Genomic DNA, 16,741 nt, shown 5'->3' with positions numbered 1-16,741 from the left:
CCCATGTGAAGCACTTGTACCTCCTCCGCTAAGCCCACTGAAAACGACGAACCTCTCATGGAAAGAGCCCACTCGATATACTGAATCAGAGTCCCGTTAGGCTCAGGCATTGACGAGTAGAGGGGCTCGGACAGTCCTCCACGGAAAAACAGCATCAAACAGACCTCATCCAGAGGAGTCTGATAAGCCAGTTCCAGAAAGTCTGTCACGTAGTCCTCGATGAGTCGATTCCCCTGACGGAGACACATGATCTCTGCTACAGGATGCATAACGGGGTCCTGGGAACTACCTGCTAGATCCTTTGTAGTGGTCAGTGATTCTGTCAAGATTCTCGTAGAAGCAGAGACGGTAGTCGGATCTAAATGCAGCAGTAGACTCAGAACAGGATAGACTCAGAACAGGATAGACTCAGAACAGGATAGACTCAGAACGGGAAACAGGTACATGCACACGAAACCTACATACAATCACTGACCAGGAACAAGAGAACACACAGGGTTTAAATACACAGAGGGGATCAAGGAACGAGACACAGCTGGGGCAAATGAGAACAACGAGAGAGACCATACAAACTAACAAGACAACACACCTGAAACAAGGGAACTAATGATTAAGCAAGCTAGGGATAATTGAACATAATAAGCAACGACAGAATCAAGGAGACTGAATGAAATAAAACAAAGTCCAAACACAAACAAAAACATGACAAAAACAGAACCTGGGGGCTGTTCCATAAAACAAGATTAGAGTATAAGCCAGGCTTATTTTGGTTAGTCAGACTTATTGTCGGTGGATTCTGTTTCATAAAGCAAACTTAAAATAGTTCAAACTCAGTTACCCTGGCAACTTATGCTGGGAAACTAGCCTGGTCCAGGGCAGGCTAACTGTCAGGCTAAGCCTCAGCTGTTACACAGATCCTCTAACACTGACCAACAAGAACACAATGATATTAACACTGACACTCTCTCATACCATTATTGGACTTTATTAACCACTATTAGTCCAAAAATAAATACACAGTATAAAGAAAATCAACTTAAATAAGGCTACAATGATAAATTAGACAATATATATATATACTGTATATATACTGTATTTATAGATATAGATAGATAAATAAAATATATATACTACAGGTTTTCTTTTTTTACAGGCTGAATGTTTTGTGCCCAAGATTTAATTAGATTGTTTTAAAGATGTATGAATACATTTCTCTCTGGTTTTGTTTTGCAGCTGTAGTACATGTTTATGATTAGCTTTTTAAAGCAGAAGTTAAAATCACAAAATTAAAAATAAATAATAACAAAAGCACAGCATAAATTTTAACTGGTAAGATGAATCTGAGCTTAGTAATTGACAGTATATTAGCCTACATTTGATTTACCCCATTACAATAGTCCCTTTACAGTTATTGCTATCATAAAAATACACTTGTAGGTTTAAATTTCTAAATAAGGGACATCTAATGTCCAACTAACAAATATTTTAGCATATATATATATATATATATTATGTACTTTATTATGTCTTTCAATTCAAACACATTTAACACAATTATACAAATGGACAGTTCCTTTAAAGACATCATATTTTCATTAATAAAAATGTAACTTTCACATATTTATATCAAACTCTTGTAATGACATAATTCATAATAGTTATTCAAGTAATATTATATAAATATCAAATATTCAATATTAAATAAGTAAATAAATAAAATAACAAATGACTAGAAATAAAAGGGAGGGTTATATAAAAATGTAGTTAATGTAGGCTAATATGTATTTCTTTATTTTATGGAATATTCTTTGATTTTAGAGTTGCACATATCTTTTCAAAATGTATACATTTGCTCTTAATTTCATGTTATCCTCTCCATAGTGTACTTTAGAAACTAAATCTACTCATTTAAAACTGGGGATTCTTGCTTTCTCCAAAACAATATTGCATTAAAAGCTGTAATTCTCATTCTAAATAAGTATATGTCATCTTTATTAAGTAGCATAGGTCCTATACCCAAAACTATATTTTGCATCTTTATATATTTAGTTTCTTAAAAAAAAATCTTCCCTGAATTAGGCTACTTCTGTTCAATTCTTTTTTATTAGAAGTATAAAATATATGAGTGTAATGAGCTAGAAGTTCACTGCAACTTATCCAACATCCTAAAGATTAATTATTATAATTAGAAGATATTTCTGGTGTTATAAAATATCGCATATTAATTTGCCAAGCATAATGTATATTTTAGTCAGAATGATTGCGCTCATTTGGCGCGCATGCGCGCAGCAGCGCTTGTTCAATATGAAGTTTAGCAGCCAAATGGATACATTTGCACGACTTTATAACATTTACAGATGGAGAATATAAATGTAAAATGTAAGTTTTGCACTGAGGAAAAAAAAAACACATGTCACAAACACATAAAACAGCACAAAATATACGATGTTTGATGGTGGATCGATTTGATCTATGATCGACCTCTAGGGCTGCTTCAGAAACGCGTGCACACGCAATTATCTAGACTAGATAAACCTGGATCAAATTAGTGAGATCGCGTGAACTTCAATTACCTTTTATGGAACCATTTTAGCCCAACTTATTTGTTAGGCTCATTCAAGTCAGGTTTTGGACTTTAATCCCCGCTTTTCTAAGCGGCTTTTATGGAACAGCCCCCTGGTTGTCACAAAAGTATTTTTCAGATTTTTTCGATCTGTTTTGAAAAATGTTTTCCGTTGCTATGGTCGGGTATCACTGTCAGTCATCTCAGTTTCGTGAATGATTCACAAAAATAAATAAATAACCGCCGTTCCCGCGGGGGTAAATTGCGGGTGTGTATTTGCAGCCTCTTACCGCTAAGAGGCGCTACAATCACAGACTTTCCAAAGTGTCAGCTTATTCTCTCTATTGCATAATCTGCCGCCGCGCCGCGGCTCATTGAGAGCGATTGAAAGCTGGTAGCAAATCAATTCAAATGAAACATTGAACAAATTCATAATCACAATACTGAAATTAAGTTGAATAATGAAAAAAATTATTCAACATAAAACATTGCAATAGAAATATATTAGGCCACATCAATGAGGCTTTGTAAGAGCATAAGACATTAGTATAACAGTATTCAGACGATAGCTCTGTGGTCAACGCATCAACGTGAACCTCTTGAGACTCAAGCGATCTGAGATCGAAGCTCAATGTAGCCGACAGTGATTATGTTTTTCCATTCTTGATGCTTAAATATGTAACTGTTTATTAAAGACAAGTATCTTGTTTAATTATCAATTGTACATTACAACATAAATTTGCTACATTCCAGTTGAGCCGCTGCAAAGACGACACATCTAATGAAGGAAGACTGTCAGCCGATCGCACCAGAAAATGAAGATGATGAAGCTCGTCTTTAATCTGCTAAATTATTAATTATTTATTTATATTTGTGAATCATTCACGAGATTGAGATGACTGACAGTGATACCCGGCCATAGCAACGGAAGACATTTTTCAAAACAGATCGAACAAATCAGACAAATACTTTCAATACAGTATTGCTTTCAATTAAAAAATTAACAATGAAAATGTAAAATAAAAATAAAATTAATTAAGTTTGAAAACCCATCGCACATTTCAAGGTTTACATAAAAGTGTCGGGACAGTTTATTTATTTAAAACAGGGTTGCATCGATAGAGTTTATTCCCTTTGCTATGCAAAATAAGAAACAGAATCTTATTCTTGCAACATTTTAAATGTCTATTGTCAAAGAAATTGCAGCAAAGTAAAAAAAAATTAAAATTGTACAAAACGAAAATAGTTCAAAGCAACATAAATTAAGAACAGGCGTGGATCACTTTTGTCTCCCTCACTGCGCGCGCCGGGTCTTTCTCGAAATTAAACATTTCAGGGTAAAACACACCATACAGCTGATAATACTGTATATGTCACTGCATGCAGGGGCGTTATCATCATTTCAAAAGTGAGGGGGACAGAATGTCAAGTGTAATACCAGTTTTTTTCAGACTTGACAGGTTTCTGCTTAATTGGCTTGATATGCTATTTATTTTTAAAGCAATAAAACAGAAAGAAAGAAAGATGTTCAGTACATTATATTGCACATGCAGGGTTTTTCCTGGCTCTAAGCTAGGTGGAGGTGGTAAAATCCTGATCATGTATTTTAATAATAAGATAATTAAATTTGTATGTTTCGTAGACCATCAATTAGCCCACTGTGTTTGTAGGTGGAGCTCGGTACCTCTGGGGGGTCGGGGGGCATGCCCCGCTGGAAGAAAATTTGTACATTTTAAAGATAAATTCATTAATCTGGTGCACTTTGAGTCACCCGAATCTGCTGTTACAAATAAATAATCCACCCGCAAACCTCCAGAACCTATGATATTTGATCATCACATTACAATTATTCAAATTCTCAGTGTTAAGCATTATAATATAAATATCACACTGAAGTAGTCTGCTTTAAAAATAACATTTATTTAAAATAAAAGTTTTTCTTTTGGCAAAATTATATTTCCTATAGACTAAACAGAGGCTCCCTTCAAACTTAAATTGTCAATGTTTCATTACAGCACTGTTGGAAAACACTCTAAAGGGCATTATTTCCTTAATTTTATTAAATGTAGCCTATGCTCCATCTTTCATTTCAAATTGAAACAGTGAAACTTTGTTACAGTCGGTGTTACAGTCAGTGTTACAGTCAGTGTATTATCAACTAGGCCTGTAGGCTATCAATCGCCACTTAACATTAAATGAAATTAAATCAGAATCATCCTTGCATTATCTGTGATTCCCTATTTATTATTAATATTAATAATATAATACTATTTCTATCTATCTATCTGTCTGTCTGTCTGTCTTACTAAAATAAAACTTTCCAATTGAAAACCTTCAAACTTCAAGCTTTTAAAACTACTTCAAATTTTCTGGTTAGGCTTTTTCAAGAGAACTTAAAGTTTGTCATCATGTACACGTACAGTACAACACTGCCTGATTCAAGCAGGCTGTTAATGCATGAAAATACAAATTCAGCATTAACAATCACCATGTTTATTCTAATTTAAAGGGCTTTGATAACATCTGTGAAAATAAAAGACATTACGAATAAAAAATAAGGAAAAAGGATCGAAGAGTTTTTTGCCGTTTTGAACTCATTGCGACCTCTATGAAAAAAATGGATTGGGCGCAGGTGCGAGCATGGGCGTCATGTGTCATGATGCACGAGTGACTGATTACCATGGAAACGTGAAAGTTACGTTACGTATGTAGATAGACTATCCTTTATTCTTTGGATTTTAAATCTCGATGTAGTCTATACACACCCGCGAAAACCTCAGCTTGTCGTGGACACACTTGCCCTATGAAAAAGTGCGGGGGACGAATTTACATTTTATAAAAAGTGGGGGGGACACGTCCCCCGCGTAATCTACGCCCATGACTGCGTGTCACACAAATCACGAAAGAAAAAACTGTAACAAATAGCCTTTGTTGCTTCAAAGACACAGCATGCCTTGCTGAATTTACCTCACAATAAAACAAGGTTGATTGCGAATTAAAGAGCTCTGTATCTGCTAAATTGAAATTGTGTGTGGAAAATCTTTAAATACAATCAATAAAACTACAATATTTATAATTTAATAAGACATAGGGCCTGCATATGGACTTTTGGAGATCTTTGCCTGCTCATCAGGCTGGCTATCCGACACTCTCCATATGAAAGACGGAACGTTAACACCTCTTGTCCTGCACCCCAAACATCTCATCCGACGTAACTCGGAGTGACCACGAAAGGGAACTACAGAGTAGCCTATTAGGTTATTTTAGCTGTTAAGAGAAAAATAAATCCAAATGAATGCGCCGCCGCGTTTGTCGAACACTAATTCAACATGCCATAATAAAACCCGACTTTAGAACAATGCATAGCGCCACTTGTCGAGGTGTGCCAAAACACTTCATTATAAACTTTAACATTTCATTCAAAACAATCTCAAAACGCTTTGTGACATTTTGAAAAGCCGTGCGAACAATGAACGTAACAGAATAGCCTACTGGTTCTGATTTTATTGTTTGTCGTTTAAACGTGCCTGTTGCACATCTTTTTTTTATATATTTTATATGGTCTATTGAATTAGCATTTATATATATATATATATATATATGATATATGTAATATATATATATTTTTTTACAGAACTGCTTTTGAAATTAGGACTGGAATTATTATAGGCTACAGAAGTCCTTGTATAATATTTGTTTCTTAGTGTAAAATGGAAATGCATGGTAATTTAATTTTATGAATATAAGCAAAAAAACTATGGTGTAACAGAAGTTCTAGTTTTAGTTTAGAACTAGACAAATCTCTCTGCAGCAATAATAGGCTATAAAATGCATTAATAGGCTAATATAAAAATTACAGTAGTTCAAGTTGGTTCGGGATTTGAACCCGTGTCATCTAAATGATCGAAATGTAAGTTCTACCACTCGACCATGGCTTTACTCGTTGCGAAATGCCCAAACGTTCCAATGTGTGTTAGCTCAAACGAGCGAGAAGCGCTCTTCATTCGTCTCATTCCTCAATAGAATAGTACAAATAATCAGCTTCATTGTTATGGTCTCATAATTTACTTTTGTTTGTTATATTTGGTATTAAATGTGTGTGTGTGTGTGTGTGTGTGTGTGTGTGTGTGTGTGTGTGTGTGTGTGTGTGTGTGTGTGTGTGTGTTTTATTGCACTGCTCCCCGGGGAATAGGTTAGGATTGTCTCCCACAATATGAAATTCAGGTTATATTGTTATCGTCTCTATTTTTAACTTGTTATTCTATTTTTCTGGCTCTTTTAAAATGTTCTATTTTGTTTACCATAGTTGTTTTTTATTCCTTACTGTTAATTGACATTTACCCCGACTTACGGCAATTGTTTTTCACAATATCCCTTTTCGCCACCTGGCGGTCATTTCGCGATTTACTTTGAAATGTGACTGGTTTATTTTTGCTGGCGTGGCGGTAATAGGCATTCTGGTTGGTTACCATCTGTACAACAGACATAATAAAAATTAATAAACACATAAAATACATATTTATGACAGTAATATTGATGAAGATAATATTAGTAAAAATAATAACTTGACTATGAGGAATAAATTATAATATAGTCTTATATGATAATTAGCAATAATAACAGCAATTAGACTTTTCATCAGGAATGAGGGGGAGGCCGGATGGCAAGATAGAGGAATAATTATAATAATAATAATAATAATAGTAATAACAATAACACTAACAATAGTAAGGCTATTACTAATATGGTATTAAAAGGCTGCCTCTGATCCCTCCTTGGCCACGGCATAAGCCAGACCCCCGTCCACGCCACACTACAATGGTCCATCAAGAAGAGTAGCTGCGCCCCCCACCCCCCCAAGAATTTATTATTTTTCTCGATAAAACGATATCAAGAGTTCGATAATGTTTATGCGATTTTATATGGTTTTATATGTGGTTGTCATGATCTAAATGCATGATACTGGATGACCAATGGTTAATTTTAATAAAACAGTCAGAATATTACATTTTACCAAATAAAAATTAGCACATGCAGAGACTAAAAAATTAATTTTGTTAAGGAAAAATGAGAAATGCCTGAATGTTCTACCTCAGATTTGTGAAATGTTCACCTGTTTGTCATGATATGTTCTGACAATAAAGAGTAGTTTAAAACCACAATTAACGCTCTGGTTTCTACAACTTTCACTTAGTAGCAAAAATCTGCCTTTAAACTTGAAGTCAAGTCAAGTCATCTTCATTTATATAGAACTTTTAACAATGTAGATTGTTTCAAAGCAGCTTTACAGAGATAAACGTATGATTTAAGGTAACAGAGAATGTTTTGGCTTTATAGCGGTTCTTTAATAAAAGTTATTTTACAGCTAAAGTTAGTCTTGATTGATTCGCTTCCGTCGTAACGATCATATGTTATTAAAATTAGGGGCCGCCAAGACGACACCATTCTCTCTACACAAAGAAGAAACGCTGATGGAGTTCACATGCGCATGAAGAATTGGTTCCATAGTTATGTGCGTTTGAATACATGTGTGTAGGTTTGTAATTCCCTACAAACCAAGCCTAAACAAATTACTGGTGTTTCCTTATAGTTTTGATTCAGAATTTTATTTTATTTTATCAATTCGGGGTAGATACGCAAATTGAGATTCCCGACGACGCTTTATCTGAAGAGTGGGAAAGGGATCCTCCATAGGGAGAGACTAGTTGGCACTTCAGCACTGCGTTTTCATCGGGTACAGGCCAAGGGCCTTCGTCACATCTGGATACGGCCTGGATACGGCCTGGATCCGGCAGGCTGCGGGAAAACCTTGGGATAAACAAAGACACTAAAATTAGCGTAGATGCCATTCTTCTCATGATGTAACAAGTAAATCAGGATTTATGGGAAGTGTTCCCGGTTCCGGCTGACCTAATCTATGCAGCCTAACATTGAATTATAGAAGTCTATAATGTATTATGTGAATGCTAGGTCAAAGAGATGTCTTTTTTTTTTTTTTACTTTTCGATATCGACTGATATAAAAAAATGATCGTGATATTTTTTTTTTGGCCATATCGCCCAGCCCTAATTATTATATATATATATATTTTTATTTTTTTCGTGATGGGCATATATGTGTTTGGTAGTGTGTTGCAATAAAAAAGTGAGACATGCAGCGTGGAACCAGCTCCATGCAAAGCCCAGGTCACCACGCCCATTCTACACTTGTCCTGCGTATAAGGGGTGTAAATCAGACAGTTCATCACGATACGATACGATATCGATTCTCTCAGCCAGCGATACGAAATTTGCAGATACCTCAAAAAATTCTGCGATATGATTACGATTCGATTCGATTCGATTCAGGGATATATCGATTGATTAATCGATATTTAGATATTATGTTCACACAGCCATAAGGTCATTTGCAAGTACTCCATTCTTGTTAATTTTCATAAATCATGTTTTTTATTATTATTGTGCATTCCAAGTAATATCAATCAAACTGCAACTGGGTTGTTTTGATTAATAATAATAATAACTTAAAAAATACAGGTAAGTTACAAAATTAAAGTTAATTGAAAGTATGCTTTAAAATGTTTTTTTCTTTTGCAGAGCAGATACATTCACATTTCATCTTTCTGAGTCAAACAAAACCAAGTAATTGCTATGATATACAATGCAACACTCGGTTAATCTTTGTAACGTTAATCAGCTGACATAGACGCCTGACAAACTTTGTTGTTGTGATTAACACACACGCAATACAGGGGCTTTTCCCTCACCACTAAATGAGCTGCTTTAGTAAGGTTCCGTGAAAATGTTTCAGCTTTTATTTTCCTTTTACACACCGAAGAAGATATCACGGGTTTATCAAGTTCATTGAAATTATCCCTCCTCAATCACTTTTAGTCAGCTTTGACGAAACTCCTCTTAGCCAGCGCGTCTTTTCAAAGTGACATCTGACCTGAATACTGCGCGCTAAAACGGACTTATCGTGTTGTGTTCACCAACAAGGGTGCGAGTGCTTGTCTGTTTCTGCTTTAAAACATGAACTCGCGATGCCTTGACAGCGGACAATACCGGCTTTTGTAAAAAAACTTGTTTAGGGTTCAGTCAGTCTTGTCAGGCATCTATTTCAGATGAGGAGATTTAAAAAAAAAAAAAAAAAAAAGTTGATAAAGGTTTTAATTATTTTTATTATTTTTATTATTTTTGGCTGTTGCCATTGCTCTAAATACAAATCCTTCACCAAACACCAACACCCTCTCCCCTAATCCCACCCTTAACCCAAATACCAACACCAAATTACCTAAAATCACCAAAAAGTGCAAAGATTTTACAAAAATAAAAAGACACAACAAAAAATAATAGCCTAAGTAGCGAAAAATTAATTTTGCTTATTTAAATGTAATATGTATATTGATTAACTTTCAAAGTACAGCACTCTCCTCACAAACCCCATCAACCAGACTGAGGCAACAATGACTCGTTAAATACGATCTGGAGTTCGAGCCTTCTGACACACCAAAGCGAAACGCGCACGTGACTGGACAGAAAGTGAGGCTTCGTTTGTCATTGATCACGTGACTCTAGTAAACCAATACACACCCCGATACGGGGCTTCACTAGAAATTGTGTCGCTTGTGTGATACGGGCATCGAAGCTTCAGTGTCATATGTAACATCACTACTGGATGACTACGAGATGGATTACACTTCAATAAATCACTATTTTCATACTGCATTTGGATCTACCTGTGTGTCCCTGTGACAGAACGACTCCGTCACCTTATAGATCAAGCGGTATGAGTTTTCGTGACTTTTCTTCAATCACGAAGAGGGAGAAGAGACAGCGTAATGCGAATCCTCGAGCTGAAGAGGAGGAGTGAGCATGACTTTAGAGTATTGTTATGCTTTGTGTGCTCATATCAGGGAGGAGAGTGCTGCGCTCCCGGTTAATTCCGGGGGGAGAACAGCACCCAGTGGCTCGCGGACAAAGAGAAGGAGGAAGAAGACTTCCCATCTCCCTAATGTCCCGGAGGCCGTCCCTGTGCAGCCCGCTGTCGTCTCAGTGCAGCCCGCTGTGGTTCCGGAGGTAGTCCCCGTGCAGCCCGCTGTCGTCCCAGAGGCCGTCCCCAAGCAGCTTGCCCTGCCAGCACCTCTCCAGCGCCTCGCCCTGCCGGCACCGCTCCAGTGGCTTGCCTTGCCGGCACCGCCCCAGCGCCTCACTCTGCCAGCGCCATCCCAGTGCTTCACCCTACAGGTTCCACCAATGCAATATACCGATCCAGAGACTGTTCAGGTCCCGTCTGCCGATCCAGAGACCATTCAGGTCCCGTCTGCCGATCCAGAGACCGTTCAGGTCCCGTCTGCCGATCCAGAGACCGTTCAGGATCCAGAGACCGTTCAGGTCACGTCTGCCGATCCAGAGACCGCTCAGGTCCCGTCTGCCGATCCAGAGATTGTTCACATCACGTCTGCCGATCCAGAGACCGCTCACGTCACGTCTGCCGATCCAGAGACCGTTCACGTCACGTCTGCCGATCCAGAGACCGTTCAGGTCCCTTCTGCCGATCCAGAGACCGTTCACGTCACGTCTGCCGATCCAGAGACCGTTCAGGTCCCGTCTGCCGATCCAGAGACCGTTCACGTCACGTCTGCCGATCCAGAGACGGTTCACGTCACGTCTGCCGATCCAGAGACTGTTCACATCATGTCTGCCGAGCCTGTGTCTCTGGACAAGATGGCCGCCGCCGAGCCTGTGTCTCCGGACAAGATGGCCGCCGCTGAGCCTGTAGGTGTTTCTCAATGTCAAGGATACTTCCTTGGCAGGACTGGTCCTTCCAAGTCACTTCCTTCAGAGGCTAGGCGAGGCTCCTCTTTAGCATTCTACTGTCTATGGTTTTTCAACGGCTCTGGAACAGGCTAGCAAGTGCACGTCATTGCGTCATTATGTAAGTGAAAAGGAAAAACAGAGCGTTGCTATGGACGCAGTTCTGTTTACTCAGGCAATATAATCGTTTTTAAATCAATAAACTCCTTTTTAATCATATTGATTCTTGACTGTCAAGTTCGTTTATAAACAGTGCGGGTCAATTTGACTCATAACATAATGGATGTAATTCTTTTTTTTAAATAAATGTTTGGTAACGTATATATACTTATATTTGAAAGCATATTGCCTCGTTAACGCTCCGACTCCGTTAACGTCCGACATTTTGAATTTTTTTAACAAGATAGCAAAGCTGCGCGCATAGGATTGTGGGTGATTTGAGAGCGCGAAGAGCGCAAAGGCTACACATATGCATCCTTTCCTGTATATGGGATATTTTTCGAACGGAGGACTCAGTCCTTCGTTGAAATTTCGAGGATCCTCGACATTGGAACAGTCCTTCGACGGATGTCGATGACGTAGCATCCTCGAAATTCTGGCTTCCGAGGATCCTTCCTTGACATTGAGAAACGGCTTGTGTCTCTGGACAAGATGGCCGCCGCCGAGCCTGTGTCTTCGGACAAGATGGCCGCCGCCAAGCCTGTGTCTCCGGATGAGATGGCCACCGAGCCTGTGTCTGTTCTTGAGCCGGTGTCTGTTCCAGTTCCTGAGCCGGTGTCTGTTCCTGTCCCTGAGCCGGTGTCTGTTCCTATCCCTGAGCCGGTTTCTGTTCCTGAGCCGGTGTCTGTTCCTGTCCCTGAGCCGGTGTCTGTTCCTGAGCCGGTGTCTGTTCCTGTCCCTGAGCCGGTGTCTGTTCCTGTCCCTGAGCCGTTGTCTGTTCCTGTCCCTGAGCCGATGTCTTTTCCTGTCCCTGAGCCGGTGTCTATTCCTGTCCCTGAGCCGATGTCTGTTCCTGTACCATGGCCGCCCGAGGGGTCGTCTCCGCCGTGGTCGCACGGAGGGTCGTCTTCGCCGTGGCCGCCGGATGGACTGTCTGCTTCGCCCTGGCCGCCCGAGGGAAAGTCTCCGTCCTGGCCGCCTGAGGGGTCATCTCCGCCGTGGCCGCCCGAAGGGTCGTTTCCGCCCTGGCCGACCGATGAACTGTCCGCTCCGCCCTGGCCGCCTGAGGGAGAGTCTCCGCCCTGGCCGCCAGATGGACTGTCTGCTCCGCCTTGGCCGCCTAAGGGAAAGTCTCCGCCCTGGCCACCCGATGGACTATCTACTTCGCCCTGGCCGCCGGCTAAGCCAGCATCCCCTGTCTCTGTTCCCCTCCATGGTCCTGGCCCTCCATCCCTCCCCCTGATCCTCCACCGTTCCACCTCCCTCCTGGACTTTTGTTGGTTTTTGTTTCTTGTCGTGGAGCGTCTGGTAGCCGCTCCGTAGAGGGGGGGTTATGTCACAGTGTCTGGTTTGTGTTTCCCCGGGTGTCCACTAGAGGTCTCTCTCCCTTACTGTCACCATTCATTCTGGAACTGCATATCCTTTGTCTGTTCTCATCACTCATCATTGCACGCAGCTGTTTCCCATTACATTGTTTAGTTCTGTCGGTCTGTTTCAGTCCATGTCACGGAGTCGTCATATATTTTCACTACACTTCTGGTCTGCGTTCTACCTGTTTCTTATTTTGTTATTGTGTATTTTGGATTTTGGATTGCTATCATGGATTTTGAACCTTGCCTGGATGACTAAGAGAGGGATTACACTTCAATAAATCACTATTTTCATACTGCATTTGGATCTACCTACTTTCCTGCGTGTCCCCGTGACACTACTGAGCTGGAATTCGCTCTGTGCACAGGATGACGCGCGAACGTTCGAAATCTGTGTGGTGGGCGGGGGGACTTCCGGTTTAGGTTACTACCGGCGGTATTTCCGAATGTGTAGATGTTGTTGAAGAGTGAGTGGCAAGCTATCAGTGAGTAGTACCGTATGTAAAATGTTAACAGTAAATAAGAAACGTCTTACATATCAGCATCAAATTGGCAACTCTAAATTACATTGTAGTGTTCCTCGATGTGCAGTTTCATCGAGGTATAATTCTGAAGTAAGTTTTCATCGTTTTCCGCATCAGCCTGAGGTACGAGCTCAGTGGCTAGTCAAGATAAGACGCGATAACTTCACTCCTACCGATAACACCCGGGTCTGCAGTCGACATTTTAAGCTTGAAGATGTCATCACATCAACCACAGGACGTCGAAAACTTGTTCAAGGAGCTGTGCCGTGTCTTTTTGAGTGGAGCCATTTTTGTTTACCAGCGCCAAGGTGCAGTGTTTGGGAGCGCTGCCCTAAACGCCCCTCCCCCCCGCCGGACCCCCTGTCAGAGACTACTGGCTCTGATTGCGAGATGGAAGTAACGTTACCACTGGAGCATGACTCCTCTGTAATTCCGACGACATCGGTGACTCCATCTGAGTTAGGGGAAGAGAACGAAAAGTTGAAGCAAAAAGTCCAGGAGCTGCAACAACAGATTGAAACTCTGCAACTGCAATCGAAATTTTGTGTAGAGCGTCTTGCAGGATCTGATGAGGACATTCGGTTTTACACAAGGTAGGTCCAATGACCATGTCTATGAAAAATCGTTGGTAACACTTTACAATAAGGTTCATTAGTTAACATTAGTTAATGTATTAACTACCATTAACTAACACAGTGAGCAATACATTTGTTACAGTAGGCCTATTAATGAATGTTAGTTAATACAAATCCAGCTGGTCATTGTTTGTTCATGTTAGTTCTAGAGCTGAAACAACTAATCGATTTAATCGATTAAAATCGATTATTAAAATAGTTGTCAACTAATTTAGTCATCGATTAGTTGCTAAATAACTTTTATTTGCCGTAAGCGGCTTATTTCGTGCATATTTTAAATCTGCGGTGACCAAAATGTGGCAGTAATGAGCCACCGGAGGTTTTACTCAGCCAGTACAGCAGGAGAAGTAGCGAATAGCCAATAGCTGGCTTTGTTTTATGTCACATGCTTCCCGCACAGCGAGATGGCGGAGGCAGGCGGCAGTGGAGCTCGAGAAAGAAAAAGAAAAAAGCGGAAGATAAAACTAATCGAACGAAGCAGCATTCGGCAGTTTAGGATATCGCACAAGATTTGTCAACAAAGAAAACATTTCATCACTGGAGAGTTTTTTTTCCGACACCATCGTATCAATTGATTTTGATTAATATGCGCGAGGGAGAGAGAGAGCAAGACGGCGCTCGGGTGAGTGCGCGCGCGCGGCCGGGGCTCTCTCTCTGGTCGTTCTTATATATGCCCTGTCAAGCTGACAGGACTTAAAAACACATGCAAATGATACACTGTTTCACTCTATGGTGGTTAAACTCTGCAATTAATGTTTTGGTAGGAACGAAAGTTTACATCGTATGTTTCTCCGGAATCAGCCAGCGCGAAGGACGTCTATATATAGATTGGTTGCTGGCGTTTGCCGCTGAACCGCGTCATAGCTTATTACCATAAAGTTGAGCTACTTTCAACTTTCCAATTGATTTCACAGCATAAGCTATAAAGCTGTTTCCCAGGTATAAGCTGTGTGTTTACAGCAAATAAATAAAATGCAATTTACTGCATCTGTATTCTGTTTTATTCTTATTCTTCGTGAAAATATGTTCTGCAAGATTCATTAATAAGCTTTGTTCGGGATGTTAAACTACTTTAGGAGCCCAAAGGACTGTCATGGTGAAAACATTATTTGAAATCTCCTTGTGAAATTTGTTAGAGTACGTATGGGTCAGTGTTTTGATTGCAGAAGAGTTCGACAAAGGATTACTAACACATAATAAAAAAACTCCAGGTATGTTTTTGATGAGGATATGACAATGCAAAATGGTTAAAATCTCTAAAAAGTCTATGTTGAATGATAAAGACCCTTTGTTAATAATTTACTTGGGGGGAAAATGGGCAAAACTAAAATATAAGTACATAAACCGATTAATCGATTAATCGTAAAAATAATCGTCCGATTAATCGATTATCAAAATAATCGTTAGTTGCAGCCCTAGGGTTCACAGTGCATTAACTAATGTTAACAAATACAACCTTTGATTTTAATAACGTATTACTAAATGTTGAAATTAATATTAACTAAGATTATTAAATGCTAAAGAAGTATTGTTAATTCTTAGTTCATGTTAACTAATGGAGTTAACTAATGTTAACTAATGAACCTTATTGTAAAGTGTTACCAAATCGTTTTGAAATCAATATGTCTACCATTACATCGGATTTCTTTTGAAGTTAAATTAACCCAACATAATTGTTTCATTGCTAGATTTGCATCATACCAGCATTTCAAGGCCTTTTGGCAACTTGTGGAGTCAGCCGCGAATACCAAGATGTTGCGTGTCACCAGTGCCAGTGCAGCCGGTGCAACTCAACACAGATCAACAGTAAGCTATGTCATCTGGCTTTCGTAGATTAATGCATATTTACTATACTAACCCAGATAACACATGCACCTGACTTCCATTACCCCCACTCCATACCCCCCAAACAGCACACTGCCCATCACCAGTAAACCACCACCCAGCTGCATTCTGCACACTTAAGGATACAATGAGAGGAGATGTTCTCTAAAGAGCTGGGTCTTCAAAAAAAACTCCTGAAGACCCAGCTCTTCAGAGAACATCTCCTCATAGCACTACTTACAACTAGTCTTGCTGATCCTAGCACTTACCACCTGTCTAGAACTGACACACAACTGTTTAAAATCAGCACTCACTGATGTACTTATTCTTACTGTACTCTACCTTTTTTAAATAGTCCTAGAATTGTTAAGAGAATTGCTTTAAAACTTAAACTGTTTACCATGTTGTTAGTTGCCTTGGGTTAAAAATGCGTCAGCCAAATGTAATGTAATGTTATGTACAATGAATCACAGTACAAAGGCGAATCATGTTACATAGTTCTGACCCATTTAAAGGAATAGTTCACTTTAAAAAGAAAATTCTGTCATCATATACTCACCCTCATGTTGTTTCAAACCTGTATGAATTTCTTTCTTCTGCTTAACAGAAAGGAAGATATTTAGAAGAATGTCAGTAACCAGACAGTTTCTGGTCTCATTGACTTCCATAGTAGGAAAAAAATATACTATGGAAGTCAATGGGACCCAGAAACTGTCTGGTTACTGACATTCTTCTAAATATCTTCCTTTCTGTTCAGCAGAAGAAAGAAATTCATACAGGTTTGAAACAACATGAGGGTGAGTATATGAATTTTAATTTTAAAGTGAACTATTCCTTTAAGTTCCATATT

At 39.4% G+C, this 16,741-nt stretch overlaps 1 protein-coding gene across 2 annotated transcripts in view; it reads right to left on the bottom strand.

Annotated features, from left to right (window-relative positions):
• Positions 1 to 16,741, bottom strand: part of LOC311289924 (uncharacterized protein) — a 234,010-nt gene that overhangs the window by 166,699 nt on the left and 50,570 nt on the right. The window lies entirely within an intron of this gene.

Source organism: Rutilus rutilus (genome assembly GCF_951802725.1).
Source record: "Rutilus rutilus genome assembly, chromosome: 4".
In the NCBI taxonomy this organism is placed as follows: Eukaryota; Metazoa; Chordata; class Actinopteri; order Cypriniformes; family Leuciscidae; genus Rutilus; species Rutilus rutilus.
The sequence above is the reverse complement of the archived record's forward strand: the minus strand, read 5'-3'. Positions and strand labels throughout refer to the sequence as shown.